Source organism: Colius striatus, chromosome 2, assembly GCF_028858725.1.
Source record: "Colius striatus isolate bColStr4 chromosome 2, bColStr4.1.hap1, whole genome shotgun sequence".
NCBI classification, from domain to species: domain Eukaryota; kingdom Metazoa; phylum Chordata; class Aves; order Coliiformes; family Coliidae; genus Colius; species Colius striatus.
Genome location: NC_084760.1, coordinates 102,938,163 through 102,965,307, shown reverse-complemented (window position 1 = coordinate 102,965,307; position 27,145 = coordinate 102,938,163). Strand labels below are relative to the sequence as shown.

Here is a 27,145-nt window from a genome sequence, read left to right as displayed (position 1 = left end):
CTTTGCCTTCACAAAGCACGGTCGCTGCTCGCTCATCCCGTCACCCTCGTTAACACCGAGAGTGGCACGGCCAGAGTGTATGACAAAATCTGTAGGAGCACCTGGGGCGCTTACGGACCCAGCAGCAGGAAATCGCTCTCTCGCAACTCGTGGGGTTTGGCCTGGGTTGCCTGGCCGCTGAAGCTGGACACAGAAGGAACAGTATGGATGGAGTAAAAATATGCCGCACTGGACGCTGCTGGGCATCTGTGGTCGTTTTTTATATATGAAGAGACATATACTTTAGTAAAATGTTTAGCTCATGGTAATTAATTTATTGTCACACTTGCAATCAGGGAATGAAGGTACTCCTATTTGCTCAGGCAACTAATCTCACTCGCCTGTACTGTGAGGCTGTTGAACACGTGGCCCTTATTTATCTTGGTAAGCATCAGTCTGAAGTTTCAGCAATATCGGAGAGATTGTAGCTGAGTAATTCCTCAGCATTACCTGCCTGGTCTCGTCCAGCTGGTCCCAAAGGTTAGCTGCATTCCCAAGACCAAGTATTTCACTGACTTTAGTAACACCACCAGATGCTGGTCAGCAGTCTGCAGGAAGAAGGTGCATAATTTGTTAGCTAGAAGAAAGGAGGGGGCCCAGGCTTGGCACGTACTATTTTCTATTTCTAGGTGAACCAAAATGGTAGCAATGAAATGAGGAAGATTTGTCTTTGAAAGAAGTCTTTTTTCTCACTAGTACACAGGCACCACAGATAACAATAATAAACAATGATTACATGTATTTTAGCCTAAGCTAACTTTGATATTTACCCATGCTTTGCTATTTGCCCCAAGGAAAGAAGAGATACCTCAAAGAAATGAAACAAGCTACCTGCAAATTCCTATTACAGTAATTCTAACTCCATTTGACATTTTTTCCTCGACCTTTGATCTATGCAACACATGTGTAGCAGGGACTAGATCTAACTAGATAGATCTAACTAGATCTATCCCAGGAGGGCAGGCCTTGCAGAAAGTGCGATACATTTTTGCACTTTTAAGAAGTCCTGAAGATGAAGACTCCCAGTTCTGATCTTTGGATAGATTTCCTGGGTGATTTGGTGCAAATTTGTTAATTCATCCTTCATCTGCTTCAGCCAAACCACTGCATGAAGTCATTAATGGTCCTTTCAATGAGATAGTGCTCAAAGTGCTGTGATGACTGAAGCTGTGAAACTGTTGAGAATTACAGAACACGGATGACAAACACTACAAAACCCCCAGTACTGACAGCTATCAGTGTCCAACTGTCAGGCAGTGCTGAGCAGGAGGCTGGTGCAATTGCAAAGGTATATGGTGTGTGTTTATGTCTGTTTGTTTATGTTACACTGATAAACCTGTACTACAAACATAACGTTTGAGGTTAGAGGAACACCACTTGTTCCTCACCTGCTGCTTTGCTGATCTTGACTGAACAAACAGCTTCTCCACCCCATCCTATCCATTCCTTCTGCATGCTGAATTTTCAAGGCCCGGTAATGAAAAGCCACTCAAATGCTGGAATCTCAGAACTCAGATGTAACCCAGTCACTTTTGATACAGGCCTTCGATGAAGAGGATGAGAGATGTACAGACCCATGTAATCCAGCACTCACTCGAAAATCGTCATTTCTCACTGCTGGGTATCCAGCAGCAGCAGAGGATGTCAGGATCCCAAAGCATTGCCTAATGCCAGGAAATAAGTGGAAGAAAGGTCTTTGTTTTGTAGGCTGTGCTGAGGAGATCATGTCACAGAGGTTACCCAAGACTGTTATCAAATAGCAATAACTTTGATCGCAAAAAGCTGCAGTCAGGTTGATATGAGAGAGCGGAGAGCTGGTATATCCATTCCACATCTCCATGTGCAAGCTCAGGCTCCTGATTTTTATAATCTCACTCTGAAAGCACCTACAAATTATTCCTCATAAAGAAACACATTGCAGTTTAACCTGAAAGCATTTCCTTTTTTCCTCTTTTTTTTTTGTGTTTTAGACCCAAGTAGCATCATTATCTTCTTTGAACCACAGAGTGCCGGCAGAAGGATAATGGAATAACGAGGCTGCACACCACCTCAGGGAAGCAGAATTTTTTCCTGGTGTGTTTCAAGCATGACTCCCTCCCGAGCTGCCCTCACTCAGCTGCTGATCAAAGCCCAAGTTTTCAGAGCTAGTTATTTAAACAGTAGGCTTCTCAATGCAAAAGCTCTAATTCTTATATCTGGGTCTTTAGGCACAAGTCCACCAGGGGAAAAAAAAAACCCCAACAAACTAATCTTTAATATTCTGTACATGTGTATGCTTTAGGTCTCTCTAATTTTGTATTCCATTGATTGTCAGAATTAGAAAATAATGACTAGTGTGATATTAACGTCACACAACACAGTCTCCACCTAGCTGTATTTCTAAAACGTATATTAATCTACAAATATCTTGGTTGCAGCAGACTGTTAGTATCATGTGGATTGTGTGGCACAGTTTACCTTTCTGTAGAACACAGAATAAGTTAGGAAAAGAAAGGAAAAGTCCATAAAGCCCTTAGGTAATGTTAAGATGGAGAGAAAAGGGGAAAAGAGAAAAGCAAACTGTGAAGAAATGTGTTGAGATGTGGAGCCCAGGAACTTTGACCAAAGTAAATAAATAGGTTACTCCTTGGTGCATGAAAACAATGCCATTGTGAGACTCTGAGCTCATCTTACCTTGTCTCCTTGTCTTTTTTTTTTATTCTTAGCATTTCTATTTTTAGAATACACTCATAATTGATTACCATATAACTAGGAATTTCACGTATCTCATTGCCTTGAGACTGCTATAACAATGCATGTGCTCACTCATCAATGTTTTGTCATGATTTCAGAAAAACATTCCATATCCAGGAAGACATGAGATACCAAATGGATTGCTTTGTAAGCAGAGTATCTTTATTGTCCCTTTCCAAAGAGCCCATCACATTGTCGCTCTCAGTTAACAGATTAGGCATGCTGTTAGTCAGCAGCCTTTTTTTTTTTCCTGCAGAACTTGCATCTGACTTCCAGTAACAGCTCCTTGGTGCTTTGCTGCTGACATACTGCACTAACCAGTTGGTACAAGTCCCTTACTAGTTTCATTATCTCTAATCCAAGGAGAAAAAGATATAAAAAGACATATTAAATAAATGTTTTCTCTCTGTATGTTCCTCTTGTGAGAAAAATTAACAAGTGTTTTGAAAAGCCTGGGTCAGCTTTATCTACAATGCCTTTGGAAGTACCTCGGACAGACTTCAGTACACCACGCAGGCATAGCTTGTTCCTTTTCCTTTCTTTTGCTGTAATCTAAGAGCTTTCAAGTTATCTTTGTTGTTCAACTAGTTATCTGATACTAAATATTAAAAATCAGACCTAGAACAATTTTTAAAGGTGGGACAGCATTCCTACCCTCAACTCCTTAGGCTGGGGATCTGATTTTAACATTAGATCACTTATTTTTATTCCAGACTCAGCTACCTTTGTGTGTAAGCTCCTTCCAAGCTCCTCTAAGAATTATGAGCCCTGTTGCAGTAGCCACTGTAAAACACCTTAAGACACTCAAGACTGTTTTGATCCACAGAGTTAACCATACATCAGGGGCCACCAGGTGCAGAAAATGAGAGGGACGAGCTGGGGCAGAGGGCAGCAGGCAACTGGGACAAATACAGAAGCCCAGGGTGCGAGGTGTCTTCTGGGCAAAATGTCCATTGCCCACTGCATCGTAGGTCCACCTGAGCTTCTCTACATCATGCTTCTCTGTCCTTTTTCTGTTTAACCTGAAGAGAAAACAGTATACTGCATTAGTACCCTTTAGTGTACTTCCATTTCTACAAGTTGGGATCTGTATCTTCAGTAGATTCTCTCCACTCTATTTTTATCTCATCAGATTCAATACATTTATCGATTAGATCAGATTCAAGGGAATATTGTGTGCATAAAATACACTGGAACCTTGTATCTTAAGTTTCAGCAACTTTTTACAACTTCATTACAAAACCCCAGAAAATTGCACTGTATTAATAGAAATGCTGACATCCCTTTAGCTGCAGTGACATTAATTGAAGCTACTGTAATTTATCATCATTCTGAAGTATATAACCTCTAAAAGTACATTAAGTAAGAGTGCATTAATGAACAATTATACTAATCAATTTACCCTTCCAACATAACTCTCTTTGCTGTCGCAGAGAATTGGAAAAAAAAAAAGAACCACCAACAACAGAAATGCCTGTGCAAGACAGAAATGCCTGTGCAAGACCGAAACCTTTGGCCAACTCCACAAGGCAATCCTCTGCAAGGGCAGGAGTGAATTGTTTGTCAAAGTCACTCCTGATCAGTGCTGTTCTATTCTCATCTGCCTAGCCTATGCTGTACATTGGCATTGTTTTGTTTAGTGCTAGACACATAAATACCTAATGCTTGTAAAGCTTTTTCAGCAAGTTTATCAGTTAGGGGTTAGAATAGGAAACAGGATTCCCGTGTTGACACAACATAAAAAAATGGGTACTTTCCTTAATTTTAGTAACTTGGTTCAGTCTTTGAAGGAAGAAAGAAAAAAGCATCTTCCATCATATGGACACCATTTATTGAGTGAGATAATACGATAGTTGGATAAAGACAATTCGGAGACAATTTTAAAATGAAAGCACTCACCAATCACCAAGCAAAAATACATTATTGGTGGAAAGGGTGTTTCTTTGTAAGTTTTTTATTTTAAGGGTAGCCAGTGCAAGATGACAGTTTATTCTTACCAAAATTTAAAAAGCAGCTCCTTAGTACTCCGTGAATGCTCCCAACACAGAATGAATGCAAAGCAAAAGAGAAATGAAACCGTTTTTCTCACAAATGATCATTAGTTTTTACATTTATTTGCCCCACTTTAAACAACTATGCACATATCACTGTTTCTTTGTTCTTTCCTGTTAAACAATCAATGTGCATGCTTTGCACTTGACTCCTTAAGAAGTTCCCTAATTAGAAGCAGAATTTAAGGTTTTACATACAAAATTGCACAAGTGTTAGTAAAATCTCTCTCTGATGGAAAACACTACTCATTATCATCTTTACTGGGATAATGGCAAACCCTAGGACACCAAAATAACCAGCAAAAACCTGTGCTACAGAGAGCATGTCCCACATTCCCACCTACTAATCACTTTCCATCTGATTAAACTCCTCACTAGGCTAGATTTGGCAGCCTGTGGCTTTTGCCCTCCTGAATCACAGGAGGAAACGGGTGGTTACCAAGACAGAGGCAAGAACCAGGCTTGCAATGCTTTGGCATTGATCCCTCCAGCTGCAAGACAGCTGCAGTTCAGAAGCTGTGTTGCAGTGCTCTCACCACCCTGAGCAAACTCTCACGTGTTTGGCTTCCCAAGCACAGATGGACAGCCTACTGCCAGGAGAAGGCTTGACTAGGTTTTGCCATTCCTGCCACTGTGAGTGTGCCCTCAGATCCTCTAAGAAGCCCCACTTTTAACTAACTGCATATGGGCTCACAAGAATCAATAAGCTTCTATGTACAAAACAGGTAGAGTTTTGTTAAGGTGCTAAAAGCCTAAATAACTTTTAATTACTACCACTAAATGGGGTTTTTTCTTCCCTTGAACTGACAAAGACTTTGGCTTTTAGCTTTTAACTCGTTTTCTGTGGCTACACCTGCAAAAGAGAAGGAGATGCTTTGCAAGCCGTGCATTTGACAAAGCCCATTTGTAGACAGAACTCCACACTGCCTGGGTAACCTCACTGTGCACTGCTTCACATTTGCACACTCATTTTACTAATACCCAGCCTGAATGAGGTCAGTTATCACAAGACACAGTCACAGAATCATAGAATGTTAGGGGTTGGAAGGGACCTTTAGAGATCATCTAATCCAATCCCCCTGCAGAAGCACGTCCACCTAGATCAGGTCACATAGGAACATGTCCAGGTGGGTTTTGAAGACCTCCAAGGAAGGAGACTCCACAACGCCAGCTAATGGTTTAAATAATCTCCACTGAAGCTTCCCACCCCCCATCCCAAGTTCCTCCTGGAGCAGGCACCAGTGGAGCTGCCCCCAGCACAGCCCTGGACAGAGATCAGCCGCTTTTCCCAGCCCCCCTACTCCCCACGCCGCTGGCTGCCCGGCGATGCGCTGGGATGCCTCTTGCGAAGTTTCCCCTGCGTGAGCAGGAAATCTTGGCTGCTGCGTTAGGGCAGCCCTCTGTCTGCTTTGCGCAGCCAGGGCCAAGATTGAGGTCTGAACATAATAAGTACTTTGGGTTTCCCAGAGGGATAAGTATCCTGGGGTTTTTTTTAGTCACTGGGAGTGTTTGAAAGAAGCACACAGTTAAGATTTACAGAAGCAATGGGGAGCCACAAACACCCAGCAAGCCAGGCAGCGTTGACAGTGGTGAGCCTCACACCTCAGGCAGACAGGACTGCGAATGGCACCCTTGCTCATCCCATGCCTGGGCACTATGTGGGGCCATGGCTGCCGCCTGACTGCCACAGGAATTCCATGCCTAGTTCAAGGAATAGCGTTTGGCTCAAAGTACACAGTTCTTCAGGGAACAAGAAATTTTCTAAGAGATGCTTGCTGTTTCCTTAAATTATTTTGCAGCTAGTTAAATAACTGCTGTGCTAGAAGCTCTGCAGGCAGTAATTATTGCTCTATTTTCTTCTATTAGGCAGTCCTGTACTGAGCCATGAAAATTGCTTTGAAATCACAGCAGACAAAGAGGAAACTTTTGGACATCATTTATTTTGGGATGTTCCAAACCAAAGCTATCTTCCAAACCAAAAAAGAAGTCCAGCCCAGCCAAGTCCTTAATCACTGAAATGAAGAAAGAGACCACAAAACTGAATGAAAAGATGACTGAAACAATTTTCCTACTCTAAAAAAGCCTTTTTTGGAGTTACTGTCAGAAGAAAATGAGGGAGCAACAAAAATCCTTAATACATTACTGACGTATCTAACTGGAGGTGACTCGCAAAGGCCAAGTGTTTGAAAAGAGAGCAATGCTGGAGTATGTCCTTGCTGGAAAGAATTTGTACATGGACTTTGCATTTCAGGAAAGAAAGCCTTACCAGCATTTCCAGAGAAATTTCCAACCATGTCAGAGCAACTATCCACTATACTATGCCATTATAACATAATTGTAACATAATATCCAAGCACTTATGCTTCAAGCACTTACGGACTCATCTTAAAACATTTACCAGGTATAGGATGACAGTATTATTTATAGCAGAGAAGTACCAAAGGGCTCACTCCATCAGGATCAGGTGCCATTGAGCTCAGTAGTACATAAACACAGAGCAACAAAGTTCCTCAACCATACAGCTTGTGCCTGGCCCAGGACAGAAGGTATGTTTTAAAAACCTCTGAATATGATCTGACAAACGCTGTACTACTGTTAAAAGGACCAATGTGTATTTAAAATACAAATGTATCCAAGCTTTGGCAAATTGAGTTTTAATCTAGTTTGAAATGTGATGCTGTGAACAGGAAAAAAAAAGACAACAGCAAACTAAACTGCATGATTGGGAAAGCTAGCTGGGAATGAAACTTAACTATAACAAATCATGTGAAACATTCCTTATGAAATATAAAATCATCTGTCCTTGCCCTGAAGTAGCAATCACCAGCTAGAAACATTTTATTGGCATCAGACCAGAAACAGTCCTGCCAATGAATGTAAAGAAAGGAAACACAGCAGATAACTGGTTTCAGTGAGTACACGACATGCTGGGGATGCAAATGCTCACAGCGAAGTTTTGCTGAAGTTACTAAATACCAGAGCACAATTCCCAGCAAAGACCCCTGAAGGCTCACCCTCCACCCCCTCCCTTCATTGCTGTGTTTGTTCAAAGCGTTTGTGTCTATTAAACTCCCTGAGATACATTCCTTGGATTCTCTGAGTGGGAGCATGTAGATATCCCTTTTGAGACAGGGACTCTGCAATCCCAGGCACTCCTAGGTCTTAGACGTGTGTGTTTCTGCCCTCCTGATACAGCCAATCCTGCCTTCTCAACCCACTCTCATCCAAGCTGGTGGCACTGGCCAGGAAAGATGCTTTCATTCCTGTTTGATCAATCATGTTTGTTAACTTTTTCTTAAACAGTCTTGAAATTCTTTCTTCTATATTTGAAAGTATGTCCTCCCTGTCATATGCATGGCACTGAAGCCTACATGGTACTATTCAGTAGCATTTCCTTCCCTGGAAACTGGAAGAGTTCACTTTTTCACAGAAAGAGCTTTGCCATTCTGAGTGTGGAAAAAGGTGCACGAGTGTTCCTGGAGGTCCCACTCAAAAAAAAAGAAGAGGATAAAGCAAAAGCCAGGCTGTATCCCAGTGCAGTGCCAAGCCCAAAGGAGTCTTATTTGCCAAAAGGATAAGAGAAGCCCCAATTATGCATTCTCAGTACAACACAGAGGACTATTAAAATATCATGTCAGGAGGTTGGAGCATCTCTTTTTTTCTATGGTATCTAGCAACAGGACAAGGGGTAATGGGATGAAGCTGGAACACAAAAAGTTCCACTTAAACATAAGAAAAAAAACTATTTCATTGTGAGGGTGATGGAGCCCTGGCACAGGCTGCCCAGAGGGGTTGTGGAGTCTCCTTCCTTGGAGGTCTTCAAGACCCACCTGGACATGTTCCTGTGCAACCTGACCTAGGTGACCCTGCTTCTGCAGGGGGGGTGGACTAGACGATCTCTAAAGGTCCCTTCCAACCCCTACCATTCTATGATTCTATTATCATGAGTACTACAGGCTCTGAGATGTAGCAAGATGTCCACAGCCCACCACACTGAAAAACGGATGTAGACACACTACAAGTGAGACTGTCTACAGGCATGTTTGTGGCAAGGTCTGCAGCGAGCAGGAACAGCTTTGAGGTGATCAGCTGGTACAGCTAGAAAACCAGGCAAGCTCTGGGTACATAAGCACCTCTTCATGTCCTAACATTTCACTGTTTCCCTCTGCTTCTCTACCTATCTTCACTTGTCATTGTTATTTGTTAAAAGCTTTGGGTTGTTTCAAGCCTGTGTTTCAACAGTGCCCAGATCTAAGCTGCCAAAGAATGTGACTCTCCATCCTACAGTTACACCAAGAGTCACGAGTAACAACAATGAGCATGCGTGTGTCTCTGCTACAACTGCAGGTCAGTGAGGCTTTTTGTACTACTTCTTCTTTACACCTCCCTGGATATAAATTGTAACTACAGCAGGTCAAAAATACAAACCAAACATTTAAAGATCATGGTTCTTAACTTAGATGCCATTAAAATAATCTGCCTACCTCAAACAACAGATGATTCACTTGTGAAAACAAATGATTTATTTATAAAGATGTAAAGTGCAAAGCTGCACCTAGATCTCAGAACAAGAGAGTAAAATGAGCAGTGTCTTAGGAAACTCTCCGCTGACACCAGCAGAAGATAAAGTATATGGCAGAGAGAGAAACACAACAGGCAGAACATCCTGAGCCTTAGAACAAAGAACATAAGGGTTTTTTCCGGACCTTTCTGACAGAAATAAACCAGTGGAACAGCTTTTTAAAATAGCTGCTGGCCTGCTCTGTAACATTATCAAATGCCACAAATCTTCCAAAGGGCCTTCCTCTGTTTCCCCACTCCACATCTTTTTCCCACGAAAGCCTAAGCCTGGATTTGTTTTTAGGAATAGCAACCAATAAACAGAGGCACGGTAACACTAGCAACGGGAGAGAAATGTTACCAGTTTTGAATACGAAGAAATGAAAGAAAACAAAACCTTTTCAACAATGCCTGAGGAAGCCTACAAGTCCTAGGGCTAAGCCAGAAACCCTGTTAATACAAGCATTGCTTTTCACCTTTATGATACACTTTTAAATTCAGCCAAAACTGTCACTAACAATTAATGTAAAAATTCAGCCAAAACTGTCACTAACAATTAACGTAACGTCTATTTTGCAGTGCTATCCCCATATATATTCATAATTACACCATTCCAGCATAAAATTTATACCTAAACAAAACAACTTTATTTGTAGAGTATTTCCATGTGTGGTGATGTGACTCAGATGCTCTCTGTATTCTCCTGAAAATGCCTCCTCTCCAAACACCAACTGTATTCACTTGGTTTCAGTGCTGAGCTCTGATTTTGCCGCGAGCTTCACTTGGTACAGTGAGAAGGGAACAACCAGGGAAAGCAGCGAGCATCCCCAATTCACCACTCTCCAGCCTGACAGCAGCAGAAGCATCGCTGCATCCCTCACAGGCAACGGGCACAGTGGGATGGCACAAGCCCGTGCCCTGGCCTTACAAGATTTCACTCCAGCCTCCCACTAGAGTCTTTACCAAAGTTAAGGCTCTGTATTTTCTTCCTCAGCAGGAATTTTCCATCAACTGGTTCAGCTGGAAAGCATCCACCTTCCTGCACCAGGAGAGGCAGAAAGCAGTTAGGGAGAGTGAGCCGCAAACAATATATGCGATTTTACGTTTGTCAGGTGCCCCAGTGACTTTGCCAGTCTCCCTCAGCTGCTGGGTACAGGATCTCAGAGCCACCAGGAGAGCCAGCCACTCGCTCTCTCACCAGAGCCAAACCAGCTGGAGAAGCCGTTCCTGTCAGCATCCATAGTTCTGCTGCCTAAGAAGTTTCCAGCCCTTACAGACTGGCACAAAGAGGCTTTTCACAGAGGTCCAGATTGCCTCCAGAGCCTGTCCCTGCTGTATTTACAGAAGGAAGGCTCTTAAGTTCAGTCTGGGGAGGTCTGAAGACTGCCAGGGGGCTCTAGGGCAAGAATTTTGTCAAAAAACATATGTTGCAATGCATCCTCAAAAAGGTCTGCTTTCCAATTCATTTAATCTTCCCTGGAAATTAACTTCACAGCCCCATTTCCTTTGTCTGTGCATGACTTATCTTTAGATGATATTTGTCTTTTACAACCTTGGTGATCTCCTTTGCTCCTAAACAGCTGAATTATTTTGGCTATGTACAGCCAAAGACAAGAGCACTTGCAGGGCCAAGCAGGTACCTATCCAGGCAGTTTTGTGAACAGGCTGAGCCAGAGGGTAGCTGCCAGCTGAACAGACACTTTCCTTTCTCACTTGTGTGCTCCTACTCAGTCTGTTTCTCCAACACTGCCGTTCATCTGACTCCAAAGCAAACTGCTTCAGCATAAGCGGAACAGTGGGAAAGTGATGCCAAGAGCAAAGAAAGTAAAAGGATTGCTCCTTTTGGCCACCCCTATACCTACTCAAGCACAAAACCACACCCTGGAAGCAGTATGATGACAGAACCCAAAGCAGACGGCTGAAGGGATCCAGGCAACAAAACCAGTGGTGGTGACCTCAACCTGCCTTAATCTTTGCGTATCTTTTTCAGACACAGGAAAAGGATTTAGTAACATACATGTTGGTATCCAGTCCTATATAGCCATGTAAGAAGAGGGCTGCTTAGGCACCTTAGGCACATATAGGGCTGCTTAGGCACCTATAAGCGTCTCACCCCAGGCATCTCAGGTGGCACTACAGGGCAATGTTCAGGCAGCAGAATTCCACCTGAAGATTCAGATACCAATCTAGAGCTGTCAAACATCTGGACTGCCCAGGACAGAGCAAAGTTCCCTTGACAAATAGTAGAAGGGCCACTGCCTATATCCATCTGTCTGCTGCTGCATGGAAGGGGAGAGAAACAGCAATATTTTTAGCTAATAACAAGCTCCTATTTTTCTCACCTATATACTGGTTTCTCTCTAATTTTAAAGATAAGGCAGAGACTTATTTCTTTGAACTAGAACAGGGGTTCTCTGTTTATGTATGTGTAGGCAATGCGGCCAACTACCAGTCATATTATCTGAACCCCTGGCCATTGCAGTCAGACTCCCCAAGAGGTGGAGATATCAAACGAGTAAGATAGGACTGAATCCATGTTGCACAACTCCATTAACCACATCTGGCACACATAAGGACAGCACCACACTTAAGTAAAACCAATAATGGAATATTTGGGGCATGGAGCATATACAGGTATCCATAATACTAATGCTGGTGGGATGGCCTAAAGCTAAGAACAGATTTTACTGGATACACATAGGAAAAGTAGGACAAGTTTTCAGGCACAAAAATTCAGGAAGCAGTTGTTTTCATGACAGAAAGGTTCCTGGTACAAAACACTAGCAGCAGCACAGAAATGAGGGGGAAAAGCATTACAGAAGAAATTATCCAAATATTCTCATAAAACGTCCTGCATTAGCATGATGGAATAAGCTGGGACAGAATCTCAGAATGGTAGGGGCTGGAAGAGACCTCCAGAGATCATCTAGTCCAATCCCCCTGCTAAAGTAGGTCCACCTAGATCAGGTTGCACAGGAACTCACGCAGGTGGGTTTTGAAAACCTCCAGATAACACTGGGACACTTGCAGAATTTTGTGATCTACGCACATGCGTGATGAAATTCATACTGTTTTTTAAAACAGTGTTGCTATCGTGGTAGCATTAACTACTAGGATGGTTTCTAGTTACAGTGCAGCTAGAAAGAACCACCGTACTAAGATTACGTTTTAGTGAAACTGCCATCAACGTTTCACCTAATGTAAGCCAATTTTCTCCTTCACTTAGGAAATTGTATCCTTTCACACTCTGTATTTCATTTAATTGCACTAACAGAATTCTATCCCACCCCTTCAGAGCAAATCAGCAAAGCATTTCTTTTGTACAACACACTGAACAGCTGCCTTTTTTATTATACAATTGTATTTTTGTTAAAAGTAAAATAAAGAGATTGAAATCCTAACTTGGTTGGAAGAAAAACCTTTAAATCAGAGGGACAGTTACATACGGTTCTATTGTTTATCTTGTTTGCAGATTAGAAGTCGCTCTCACTCTGAGGTTAGTTTGGGTGGGACAGCATTACAAGTGTTTGAGCCATGAGAACAGCATTCTTCATATAGCTGTTTGCAGCTAACACAGTGGGTGGGATTCCCAGGGGAAACTATCAAGTAGTGTTACAGTATGCTGAAATAACTTCAGTTTAAAGCCTCACTGATAGGACTCTGCCTGAAGAACAGAAGTGCTCAGGAAGCACTTGTTTCAATGACAAAATCTTCACAGTAGCAGGCATCAGATGTTCACATAATCAGTACAAAAATTAAGTGCATAAAGCTTTGCAATTGAAAACAAAAAGAAGGGTATGCTGACAAATGCAAACAACTACTATGTAAGGTAATTATACAAACTACATTCCAACTATCCTTTTTCCACAGAGATATCAGGGGTTTACCGTATTCAACCCCTACTTATCTTTAGAGACTGGACATGCATGGAATGCAAAATGTTTTTATCTAGAAGTGCCAAATCCCTTAAAATACAAGACCTTTGATCTCTCTGACCTGAAGGGACAATGACAGAATTTAACAGACAACAGCTAAATTATCCATTGGCCACGGCACACTTGCAGGAACAAATGCATAAACATATTGCTGTTCTGATGGATTAAAAAAAAATCTGCAAGTGTGAGGCTTGGTTTGAGAGCAGAATCATACAGAATCGAGTTTTTTCAATGATGGAAGCTTGATTTCCTATTAAAAAAATAAACTTGCTAGAAAATTGTCTTGCAATACCTACATCAGTTACTAATTACAGAGTTAAAGTGCTGTGCAACTGCATTTAACGTGTCACTTATGGATGCTACTTAGTCTAATCCTTGAGATTTTCTTGAGAAAACTTCCCTGCAAGTACAGTATTTGGCTAAGCTGGAGGGTACATGTAAAACCAGCACTTGATCTTGACAGCTTTGGCACATGCTGTTAGGCATTGTCCGTGACAATTAGGCGTACGAGGGCTGGATGCACGTAGGCGTCACATGCCACAACACCACCCTTTCTGCACGCACTTGCTCCTATGATTCCCAGCACCACCTGCCTCAGACTGCAAGGCAGACAAACCTCCTCCATCGCTCCCTACTTGGCAAGATATTTCAGAAGCACTGCAAGGGCTGCAATGAAGAAACTGAAGGCACAGGGCATCAGAAAGAGTAGGATCAAACAAACCACAGTGCCCTCAATCTGACGGCAGAGGAGGACAGGTCTGGTAGTCGGCAATCTTTGAGCTGCTGGTCATCTACCACAAGCTTCTAGCACTCAGTGAGTGAGATGATTTTCAGTATGATAAAAGAGAAGGAGGGCTATATGCCAGGAATAGACATTCCTCTGGAAAAACAGCAGATTTGAAAACCTGGGAAAGCTATATTTAAGTGCAAACCGATAGGGCTCAGAGCCTGGATGAGTAAGAGACAACATCCACGAGTCACAAGAGAAAAAAGACAACCTCCCATAAATAGTTCTACTTTTAGTGGAGTCTGACTGGTTTGTTACAGCCCTCGGGCTGCTCTCTGGCTCTGCATAAGGCGGGACGTGCCTGAAGCTCTGCATGATTCCCGGACTTTGTGCCAACAGTCTTCATATACAGGCAGCCTCCAGACGCCCTGATGTGTGGCCATGCAACCCTAAATCACACGTGATGTTGCCGATATCACCTTCCCACCTCTGCTCCCTTCTCCCTGTGAAGTAACTAAAAAATGTAAAACTGTTCAGTAAGGCTGGAAGCTGGATAGTGCTTTCTGCTCACGGTCAAACCCTGCCTGTCTTCCCCACAGCTTTATGGGCCTGTCCAGGCTGACCATGAAACTTCTGGACCGAGTCAGAAGCTCCTCTGAAATCCCTTGCTATCTGCTTCTTGTACCTGTAGACCTCCACTAGTCATCAGCTGGGCGACTTCCAGGTAAAAAAGAAAGGGCAGATAAACATGACAAAAAGGAATGCAAGCCATACCAATGAAAGCACCATTTACATGGGTGAGTTCTCTCACTAATTTTGGCAAGAGGAGACACATCCAAGGAAAAAAAGAGGAATTGATATAAAGCACACTAGGGTTTTAACCATATGTCTCTCACTAGCCTGGCTGGAAAGCTTTCCCCAGATGTGGTACCTAAACCACAGTGTTTGTTTCCTGATGCAAATCCCTGATGGAAATACACAGTTCTGACACCTAACACAGAAACAGTGGCATGACTCAGTAATGGAACCACACAGGGGTGTAACTCCTAAAGCATGCAGACACATCACCCAACCTGCCCCTCCCTGCTCAGCTCCACTCTTTGCTTAGCTCCGTACCCTCTTCTTATATAGGAATTAGCTGTACCCACAGAGGTTGCGTTGCTGACTCTAAGCTACTCCATTCCTTTCAGAAGTTGTCTCTGCACCTACAGACTAAATCTATGCTTTAGTACAAGGTATCAGGACACATCACAAACAAAACAATGGGGAAGTGCAGGATCCTCTCTCAGCAGCAGTGTAGGACATGGATTTGTTTGCTCACTCAAAGCCTGAGCTTTCCCACCTTTGGCCAACTCACACCATGCTCCATTTGAGGGCAGTGGTGGGTCTTGGCCACTGCTTCTCTTGCAGGCTGGCCTCTGCTGCAGCAGACTTCCACTGGGCTTTCAAAGAGCAGTTATCCTTTCAGAGCTTTTACCCTTGTGTAGCATGACACCACCTTGCCACAACCAATGTTTTCCCCCAGCCACTGCTTTTTTTGCTTCCCCTCTGCCCCATGCCCAAGGAATTAAACTCCCTGCTGCAACTCCTATGTGCACACAACATGGTACAAGGAGAGGAGCTGGAAAGTGCTGTGATGCCAATTTGAAGAACCCAGTCCTTCAGTGCCTTGCACAGGTAACCCTGCAGCCCTAGGAAGGGGTCCCAGATGCTCCATGCCAGGCTCTGGCAGCAGTGCTGTTTTGCTGCCCCTGCACAACCATCACCCAAAAAACTCCTTCCCACACAGCAACACAGTGCTATCATAGCCAGTTCTGACAGTCTCTTTTACAGGCTCATTTTGATTTGCAATAGCCACTTATAAAATGGACACTAGCACTTAGCAAGATACATGAGAAGGATTGTGGAGTAGCATTTCACTTCTAAAAAGAGTTTATCATAAATAAAGTCATCAAATTAAATCTATGGTCCATTTGAGCAACTGAGAAATACAAGTTTCTCTTATGGCTACATTTGAGGTCAGTAATCTCACTAAATAGCATCTAGTTAGACAGTATGATTAGGCTTGACGAGAAGTATTTCTTTTCTAAAGTTTTTTCTGTTACTGGTAAAATTCATCTTTGGATGGTTCTCTCTCAAATCCATTTCATAATATTTGTCCTGGAAATAAACAAGGTATTTCCCAAATATTTGTACTAGAATTTGTTACCCTCGACCTTTTTTTTTTCCCCAAGTAAAGACTCCAATTCAGAATGTAGCAGGCACCTGAAATAGTACACTTTTGGGGAAAAAAAAAGGATCCAAAATGTTTTTCCAAAAGAATCATCCAGTTTAACCTTGTTAACACAAACTGGGCTGTTATTTTTTAAACCGTCAGGAGTTAGTAATGTTTAATTTATCCCTTATGTAAAAGTTATGGCCAGACTGGTTTTTGCAGCTCTAATAGTCTCTAAAGACTACTCTGTGATTTAAACGATTTGATGGGAAGAGGAAGGGCTTTCCAAAGAGTCTACAACCTCTGTCTCTTCTTCTGCAGAGGCTAACTGCTTATGCATAATTTAATTTTATCCACACAGATTTATGTCCCTTCCCATCACACAATATTAAGATGCCTCCTACAACATTCCTGTGAGACAGGAAAAATATTGCACTTCTGCTCTTGGGCTAGGAATCCTACAGTATCCTGTCCTCCTTAAGGACCTTTGTGGAATTTTTGCCTGAGCTGCTTGCATTTTCAATTTGATTTGGTTTGAAGATCAATAGCAGGAGATGACGCTGAGGCGCAGTAATTTTAAGTGTGTAACTATTGCGCAGATGCTACAACTTTAATTACACAAACAGGCTTCTGTGCCCGTCCAAAATCTCAGTGATAAACAATCTGCTTACTCAGTGGCAGCAACGGGATCGGGATCCATGAATTTATGTCCACAAACATTGGCTGCAGCAGCAGGCCTAATTGGGTATATATGCAGAAGGGCATCCCATGTGGGTACCTTGCTAAGGGGAGTCAGCTTCCTTGTTAGGAAATAACAATTCCGTTATTCTTGTTTTACAAGGATTTTCACACAGATGAAACAGAAGTCTTTCAACTGTTTCCTCCAACTTCTTTTATTTTTTTTTTTTTAGCTGTACATATAGAACAAGTGAAAAAGCACAATGAAAAAATACAGGGTTTTTTTATAACTCAGTTTTTACAGTTGACAAAGTAATGACTCATGGACCGGAGCAATTAACTGTAAATCTTAATACAGAGGTGGTCAGAGATGGCAATTCAGAAATATGGTACCTGAGGTATTGGTTAGTCGATAAACAGCAGTCAGCAACTCCTTGGTCAATTCTGAGGTCTCCCTTCAGAGATACCATCTCTGAGGTTTTGCCTGCAAAGGAAGTTGAACTGTTTTAATTATACCAGAATAAATTTACTACCTGGGAAGCAGTCATGCCAAGACTGTTAATGACAAACAATACATATGCAAAGTATATACATCCCAGTGCGACAGTTATCTTGGCACCTGATCAGGAGGAAATGGATGAAGGCCTTCTACAAACAGTTGAGAGCTGCCTCACGATCATAAACTCTGGTCCTCATGGGGGACTTCAACCTCCCTGATACTTGCTGGCAAAACCACTCAGCCAAGTGCACACTGTCCAGGAGGTTCCTACAGAATGTTAGATGACAACTTCCTGTCACAAGTGGTCAAGGAGCCAACAAGGAGAAGTGTGCTGCTGGACCTCGTGCTAACAATTAAAGAAGTTCTGGTTGGGGATGTGAAGGTTGGAGGCAACTTTGGCTGCAGTGACCATGAGATGGTAGAGTTCAAGACCCTGTGTGGAAGAGGCCGGACACAAAGCAGAACCATGATCCTGGATTTCAGGCAAGCTGACTTTGACCTCTTCAAAGATGTGTTTGGACGGATTTCATGGGATAAGATCCTAGATGGTAGGAGTGCCCAAAAGAGCTGCTTGCTCTTCAAGTACCACTTCCTCTAAGCTCAAGATCTGTGTGTAGAAAAGCGAGAAAAGGAGGCAGGAGGCCTCCATGCATGAGCAAGGATCTGCTGGGACAGCTCAGGGAGAAAGCAGCCATCTATGAGAGGTGGAAACAGGGCCTGACCTCTTGGGAAGAACATAGGAACTTTGCCAGAGCATGTAGGGGTACAACCAGGAAGGCTAAAGCCCTGTGTCCAGTTCTGGGCTCCCCAGTTCAAGAAGGACAGAGGACTTTTGGACAGAGTCCAGCACAGGGCCACCAAGATGATCAGGGGACTGGAGCATTTTCCTTATTATGAAAGGCTGCAGGAACTGGGGCTGTTTAGTCTGGAGAAGAGGACACTGAGGAGGGAGTCCTAAAAATATTCATAAGTATATAAATGGTGGTTGTCGGGAGGTTGGGACATCCCTTTTTTCTATTGTAACTAGTGACAGGACAAGGGGTAATGGGATGAAGCTGGAACAAAAAAAGCTCCATTTAAACATAAGAAAAAACTATTTCACTGTGAGAGTGAGGGAGCCCTGGCACAGGCTGCCCAGAGGGGATGTGGAGGCTCCTTCCTTGGAGGTCTTCAAGACTCACCTGGACATGTTCCTGTGTGACCTGATCTAGGTGGGCCTGCTTCTGCAGGGGAGTTGGACTAGATGATCGCTAAAGGTCCATTCCAATCCCTACCATTCTATGATTCTATTTTAAGTTTTGTTAAAAGAAAAATAACAATAAAAAAATACAAAAACCAGCACTGTAAGACAGTTAACGTTACAATCTAAGCCCATTCCTGACTATGGAGACAAGTCTGTGAAGGACTTCCAGCTAAATATGATGTACTACCTCTGGCTCTAAAGGACCCACATAGGCTCCTTTCAGAGGTTGTGGGCACCACCAAGCACCTTCCGATCTTCTGACACATTCTCTGCAGAGCCCAAAACAGAACCACACTGAAGCTCTACTTAAATCCCTCTTTGAAACAATGTATCGAGAAAAGCAACAGAAACAGGCATAGGAAAAGAATCTCTAACCACAACAATTTGGGTTTGGAGCACTTTATTATTATTCCAAGATGCCAAATACCAGTCCACTCATATTTCATAACACTCTCAAGTTTGTTAATATTTCAGCTGGATATAGTCACTCTACATTCCCTGTCATACAGGTCCTTTTTGTCATGATGATAGCTAAGCTCTTTCTCTAACTATTTTGTTCAGAAGGACTGGGCAGGCGGAAACATTACAAAAACTGGATCCAGTTGCTTTCAGTATTTATTCTTTACTGATGTGTCAAATAACTTTTGAGGCAGGTCACCCTAATGAATGCAGTACAACAGGTTGGGCATGTCTCAGTCTGTTTTCAGTCACAGAACACTATAGGATTTGTTAACTGGCATAGATATAATCTGTACTGTCAGAGTGCTATCAAAATATAGATTTTGGAAACCATGGCTATTAAGATAGATAGATAAAATTCAAAACTACAGTTAGTCAAGAAATCAGCTACTCTCACAGCAAAGGAAAATATCCTGCAAAACAATAAAAAATAATCCAAAATCTTACTGTAAAAGATGGAAGTCACAGTAATTAAATAAATTTATTATTTCTGTTCTCAACATAGTTACAGGAGGACTTGGAAAGCACTGCATAAAAGGGATTTATGAACTATGTTGACTCTTTCCAATTTAGAGGCAGCCTCTGGTTCCGGAGGAAGGACTAGTTAGCCACAGTCAGTAAGCAAAGATTGTTCAGGAAGGAGACTATTAACATGTATATAAATACAGTATGTAAATAAGAATTTTTACCTGTAGTAGCTATTGAGTTGACAGACAAAAGCACTGTACGAAGGCGAGTGATATCAGCTGCATTACTTACCTTCCCCCAACTCAACAGACCTCCTTTGTTAACACTATAGCTCCCAGACAAATTAAAACAAAAACTCAGGTCAAATTACAGTGGTCTGACCTGCAGATCATTAACTTTACTCATTGGATGTGCCATTCTGCTGTTACAACTAATGCTTTAACAGGACTCTGGCTGTCAATAAGCTAAAGCCAGTCACAGGTGCTCATTTCTAACTGTACATATTTATAAACAAAATATTGCACTCCTTTGGTCTCACACAAAAAAAAAAAAAGTCTGAAGAATCACTTTCAGCGTCTAAAATGAAGCACCTGCTTAGATCTCTGCAAGGATTTCTCTCAATAGAGCTCTAAGTAAAACTCACATGGCAGCAACGCCACATATCCAGTGAGCGTCCTCTTAAGTGTTGTGGCATTTGTAGTTCCTTCATTTATCTTGGGATGTTTAGGAACAAAAAATCTAAGCACAGAGAAAACATACAATCATTTAAGATTTACAACCAGACAGAGCTGTAAATTTGAGATAAGCTTAAACATAAGAAAATGCCTTCAATGCTAGAACACACTTACTTTCAAGATACTAGAAAAAGCTTTATTTACTGTGAGGGTTGTCAAATGCTGGCATGGGTTGCCCAGAGAGGTTAAGAAGTCTTCATCCTTGGAGATGCTCAAAACCTGAGTGCTCAAGCTGACCCTCCTCTGAGCTGAGGGGTGGACCACACACTTTCTAGACAGCATTTCTTTCTCTCTTCCAGCCTTTGCCATCCTGTAATGTATAAAATCAGTAAGTGGATCTGTGTTGTCTACATTAGAGAGCCCAAAACACATTAGAAACTCCCCCATTCCTCATCTCTTCACATAAAAATCCTTATCATGAGATAGTCTCAGCAATTAAGTTTAGATGCAAGTAACATTACATTAATTGGTTTGTTACATGTTACTTAACAACCAAAGACTGAGGGATGTGAGAGGGAAGTAGTAGGAACATGCAGTAGAGCCAAGGCCAGAGGAAAGGCAGTGTGCCTTTCAGCAGCAGCTAACTGCTAGACCAGCTGGATCTATTTCTTGCTACAGACATAAAAAGCAAAAGGTGGGAGTGTGACAGAAAATAGAAACAGAGATGTAAGACAGGGCAAGTCAAACTGAAATACATGTGCATATCAATCACTAAACATGAATTAGCTAGAAAACAGAACTCAATAATGCAGTCTATACTTCCCCCCAGTGATTCCATATTCACATGAAAAACTTTGCAACACATGATGAAATTGCAAGAGACAGATGTCAGAAATAAACCAAGTCACATGATCAGGGAGTGATCTATTGCCAAGAATTGCATGAAAAACTTCAGCCAACACGTAAAAATGAGGCAGATGAGATCTGAAGAAAAGATCCTGTAGCACTTCCAACACAGCAAAAGGGCCACGTTTGGGCAGATGGTGAAGGAGAAGCAGCAATCCAGGAAAATGAAAGAATGTGGAAAGCACATTCCTCTCCTAAAATCATTTAGGGAAAGAAAGGCATTTTTGTAACTGCATCTTTAACAAGATCATCTCCAGAAGACTGCATATTTTCTAGGGTCTTCAGACAAAACCCCCTCCCTGGCAGAAACAAAGAATCAATTCATTCAGATAAGTTTAATGCAAACAAAACAAAACAAAAACAGGGGAAAAAAAAGCATGCTAGTGTGTTTTAAGTTCATGCTCTAAGATCCCAGAGATCTTAGCTGCAATGTTTTGCATTACGCTGCCTTAATTTTTAGTGCATTCAGGGCCTTGCACTTATGAGGTGCTCTGATGAACCTTGCTGCTGTAACCTAAAATATCACTTGTCTCCTCTGTCCTTTTTCCAGAGACTACTGCCACCACAGTACAAGGAAAAATCTTCCCAAATATTAGATAATCTAGTGCACAGACCAGTCTTTTAACACTTTCGGAAATGTCCTTCGGTAATACTGCTGCGCTGATGTGAAGTGTTACCACCTGCATATATTTCTCCTGATGAAGAGAGCTGTCAAACAGGAATGTGTGCCCACAGCCCTTCATTCCAGTGCAAAGCTACTGCCCTTTGCTCTGCCAGCAAAGGTGGCCTTGAGCTAAAATGCCAGGCATTGACTGAAGCAGCTGAAGGATGGGCATCTGGTCTGTTCTAATGACTATGTCAGGCCATGCTAACTCTGGGGAAGCAACACACAGTGTAATGATGCTTTAAATGACCACGGCAGGACTTGCAGGGCTCATCTGTCAGTCATAAGAGTAAACCCAGCTCTTATAGGTCGAGCTCCCCACAGGGCGATTCCCCAGAGCTTGCTTCTTGGATTGAACTAACCTAGCAGACAAAGCTCTTCTTTTCCTCACCAAAACCAAGAAAAATAGTTAAGCAACAAAAATGTTGCAAGGATCTGTTTGGGAGCATGTGTTGTAATGCCCTGGCAAAGGAGGAACAATTAGCCAACACTGCTGATGATATTTGGTTGCTGTAGCTATGGAATCCAATAGAAACGATTTTAAGAAGCTGCAGGTAAGGTCAGACACAGCCATCAGATGAATAGCCCAGTAGCTGTGGGAAAGGTACCTGTATAAAGACACATGTATAAACATTCATACAACTGTCTATACCACATAGTGATAAACCTTAAACAAGCATCTTGAGAATGACAACAAGCCAGAAAAGAGAGAATATTCCTCTTTTTTTTTTTCCTGCATAGGCTCCAAAATGAGAACAATTCAAGAACTACCAAGTACTTGATGTGCAATTACTCCCACTAACATAACAGACTGGTCATACTTTACAGACTTTAAATTAGTCTGCAGAAAGAATCAGAGGGATTATTGATGACTCTACACACAGCACTATACAATGGACCAAGAGCTTGACAGTCTTTTTACACCTTTTTCCTCAATGTGAGATACTGGTCACTGGCAGTTATGGAAAAATGGTTTAACTGAAGAAAAAAATCTGTATGCTTCCAATTCACACTCAAATGCAACTGGAAAAAAAACAAGCCAAAACCAACAAATCTCACTGAAAGTTTTTTAAAATGATTAAACTATACTAAAATACTACCTAAACAATATTTCACCAATAGGTTGCCTTCTTATTGATTTTATCCCCTTATGTTTATGAAGTGAGTCACAATTTTGAGTTAAAACTATGTCTTGCTGTTTTCCTCTGAGACTCTAGCCTTGTTCAGCACACATTACTTGGTTCTTGCTGGCTAACCAGTTGTTCAATACTTCTCAAGGTCTTCACAGCTCAAAGTGTGGCTCTATACCTTATTTATTTCACATTATTTTCCAAATTCATTGATATTCTACTCATGGGCTTGTCTAATATGACCAGATTATGTAAGTGTCTATCTGAATTCTTCACAAACGAGAAAAAGTTTACTTCATTGCAGCCCGTTGTACATATGGTGCATTTCTATTACCTCTATTTTACCCAATGGGAAATTGAGGTATGGAAAAACTAATGTCAAATATCTCCAATAACTTTGATTGCTCAGAGACATACAATAGGAAATGTTTAAGAGATGGCTTAAAACACAGGCGATGCATTGATTTGTGTTTGTGAAAGCTCTGCATTTCTGCAAATGCAGACGAGGTTCCCAATATGGACACCACAATATAAAGAACATGAAAATGAGTGATTGCTTATGAAAAATCTACTTTAACTGACTGGCTCCTCATCCTACAAGACATATGCAGTAGCAAAAAAAACCCACTAGTTCATTCAACTGTCTGCATTCCATGCTCTTTTTTTTATTTGTTTCTAGCATCAGTCACTATACTTTTTCCAATTTCTTCAACAAATGAGGCAAGGATCCTCCTATAGGTAATGACATTTTTAGAAAAACAACTCATCCACAGAATGGAGTCCAATGGAAAGCAATACTGTTTGAATTAAAGGGCAGAGCATAACGAGTGCATATAAGAATGTCAAACTGCAAAGGCAACCACCAATAATTCATGAAGGTTTAACAACAAAGCTGTTAAAAACAAATACCTGCTTCATAAAATGAAAATCTTAAATCAAAATGATGCTCAGCTCCAGAGCTGAAATGCATTACACTACCCTGCCATGTCACCTAAAATAGAAACCAATAACCCCAGTAGATTATCCCTTTCTTTATGGACAAGTGTAGGAAAGGTTTGGGACATACTTGTTGCCAGTAGGTTTTATGGATATTTCCTGAGAGCAGGAAAGGGTCAAAAATCTCCTGTTCCATTCCTGATCTGCATGTGCTCTCAAAAGCCTTTATAAAACACAGCTTCACCAAAGGAGTGAGGAAAGTTGTCTACAAAATAAACCTCTTAAAGAAAGGGCTGTGCACGAAGCATTTCTAACCAAGAATTCCAGTTATTTGCTATATTGCTTTTCATAGAAATTGCTTTTTTTTTTTAGGTCAATGATTATCGTTCTTGTAAAAACTGTGATTCTTTTTGCTTCTCTTTTTTTCTCTCTCACAATACCGAATAGCTGCCATTACTTTATCCTGTAGCTGACATAGCTAGGACCAACTTCTCATCAAGATCAGCACTCTATCCACAAAATCTACATGAGCACTTATTGTACGTATGAACATGCTCATAAATGAGCACATCAGCAGAATTACCCAATTTGTATGCAAAGATGTGGGTTTCCAAGTGCAGCATTTTTCCATTACAACATTACAGGTAAAATGTACATTCAAACATGCACCCATTTTTACTACTTTGTGCCTTAATGGATAATAGGAATGAACATTTACTTAATAAAACATTTGAACCTAGCTGTGATGATTTTTTTTTAATGAGTAATTCTAGAAAGTGCAGTATGTTTTGCATTTACAATTTAACTGCGGTAACAGTCAAAAAAGACAACATATGTACTTGCATTTCCTAAAAGTTCAGTGCCAGACCACACTTCTCTTCATGACTCCCTCTTGACTATCATATTTCTGTGTTTATGCCACGTTCACATTTGTGATACTACATCATCTGAGGTAACATGTAATAAAATCTCCTGTATTTCAAGACATTTTACCTGATTCATATTGCATTGAACACCTACAAGTTGCTATTTCTCTGTTGAGAGTTTATCCTTCATTTAGTCGCTGTATTGCATGACATATTTGGCCTGAAACTTTAGAAGCACTTTTTACCTCAAATTATCAGGAACGGGGTGGCTATGAACAACCACTGTATTAGATTTCAACCAGGATACTCTGGTAAACACTAGCATTTTAAAACACTGTCAGTCTGCACTTGATTTCTACTTTCCACACTTCTAATATACTGAAATACTGTCCTGAAGCAAAAAACAAAAACAACCAGAAAACCCCACTCCCGCAACAAAATGATATTATAGCAAATTAAATATTGGAACATGTAAAAGTGCTACATCTGTTTTGCTAAACAATAAAACAAAGCCAGGAGGCTTGCCTGAAAATCCTGCTCACTCACTCATCTTTTAACTCAAACCCCGGCACAGTTTAGGGTACAGCCAGCACCGTGGACCATTCTTCCCCAAGCAGGAGGCTTCCTTTCCCTCCATTCTCCATAGGCCAATGAAAGTCAGCAGGCTCAATGTTCTCAAATATCCTTTACACCCTCATCCCATACCCTAGCGCACAGCACTTAGCTCCCTTTCACTTTGTAAAAGCACTGCAATAGGCTGTCATACAGTCTTACAAGTATTTAAAGTGCTTGGAAGAAGAGGAAAAAGAATTCTACACACAAATAAAAACCCAAACATCAATTATGCTGTAGAGAAACAAAGTTACCACCTTGGTGGAGGAAGCTGGAGGACTAACCTCCACCTGGCCCCCAAAGTGACTGGTCAGCTCAATGACGTGTGATATACAACGGCTTTGCGGTGTGAGTTTTAGGTATTCTTAGACCAGGTGCAGTTCCCTCATCAGGCACTCCTGGGGACAACTGCCGCAGGAACTACAGCGACGAAAAACGAACTGTCACGTCGAGTCCTGCCCGATAGCCGCCGCCGCCGCCGGGCGTGGGCCTCTGCCGGGCCGCCTTTCCTTTGCCTCTGGCCAAGCACCCAGCAGCCCTCGCCACACCGCAGGGCCGGCTGGGCCCCGATGCCTCCTGCACGCCCACCACCTCTGCCCTCAGCCCCACCGGCGACAGCACTTGCGACCCTGACTGTGACAACCGCGGTGGCCACCGAGTCGCAGGCCCGAGCGGCTTACAAAAGACACACACATATACGTACATATATATATTTTCATTTTTTTTAAAATATATTTCTTTGAAATTAGGTTGTGAAACCAACTTTAAGTGAAAGACTGTTTCAAGCAAGTGTCGGAGGCCCAGAAAGACCGGCTTAGCGGGGCGGACGAGCCCGCCTCAGCTTTAGCTTCAGCTCCAGCCGGCTCGCGCCGCCTTCGCCGGCCGCCACCCAGCGCCGGGAGACCTGCGCGGCTGCCGCCCGCCGCCGCCTTCCTAATCTCCCTCCCTCCCGGCTCCCTGCGGCCGCGCCTTCACCCGGGCACCGCGCCCTCTCCGGACATGTAACGGAGCTCCGGCGGAGGAAAAAAAAAAAAAAAAGTTAAAACAAAACCAAACCCATTAAAAAAAAGTGGCTCTTACCAGGAGTGGGGTTCGAACCCACGCGGACATACGTCCATTGGATCTTAAGTCCAACGCCTTAACCACTCGGCCATCCTGGTGCGGATACTAGGACGGCTCCCAGGCGCTCCTACATACAAGGCACCGGTTCCGCCCGCCTCCCGGCTACCCGCGACCCTTGGGCCAGCTGAGACACCCCCTCCCCCACCCCGCCGAGCCTTCCCGCCTTTATCTGCAGCGCGGGAGAGCGCAAGGGCCTTAGGTCGGCGTGCGCGGGCGGCCTCTCTCGGCGGCAGCGGGAGGTGGACGGGCGGGTAGGGCCCGGCCCGGTGGGGAGCCTTGCCCCGGCCTGGGTCTCTGCGCCCCTTGCCCTGGACGACCCCGCCTGGGCCAAACCGCGCCAGGCCGTGCTCTTCCGTCCGTTCCTTGCCTGCCGCGGGCGACAGGGCCGGAGCGGAAACGGGGGTAAGGGAGGAGGTGCGTGGGGCTGGCGCGGGCCCGCCCCCGAGGGAAAAGCGCGGGCGGCGGCGGGGTCGGGCTGGGACTTGGGGTCTTGGGAGGGCAGCTGTGGGGCTGCGGCCCACGCACTCAAACAAGTACGGGGGTAGGAGAGTTGGGGAGAGTGGCGGCGCCGGCGTGGTTCATCGAGGGAGAGCTGTGAAGAAGCTGTGCCGATAATGCTCAGACCACC

General features: G+C 42.9%; 1 long non-coding RNA gene and 1 other non-coding gene across 3 annotated transcripts; both read right to left on the bottom strand.

The window, feature by feature from the left end:
* Window positions 1-2,844: 2,844 nt before the first annotated feature.
* Window positions 2,845-26,638, bottom strand: LOC133624944 (uncharacterized). Of its 2 annotated transcripts, XR_009818210.1 has the most exons (5): window positions 26,476-26,638; window positions 20,456-20,651; window positions 20,251-20,345; window positions 17,332-17,422; window positions 2,845-3,794 (listed from the first exon to the last, which is right to left on the bottom strand). It is a non-coding gene; the product is annotated as an uncharacterized LOC133624944 (long non-coding RNA). The 2 variants fall into 2 exon arrangements; XR_009818209.1 differs by lacking the exon at window positions 20,251-20,345.
* On the bottom strand, window positions 26,473-26,555 carry TRNAL-UAA (transfer RNA leucine (anticodon UAA)). The gene has a single exon. It is a non-coding gene; the product is annotated as a tRNA-Leu (tRNA).
* Window positions 26,639-27,145: the final 507 nt, after the last annotated feature.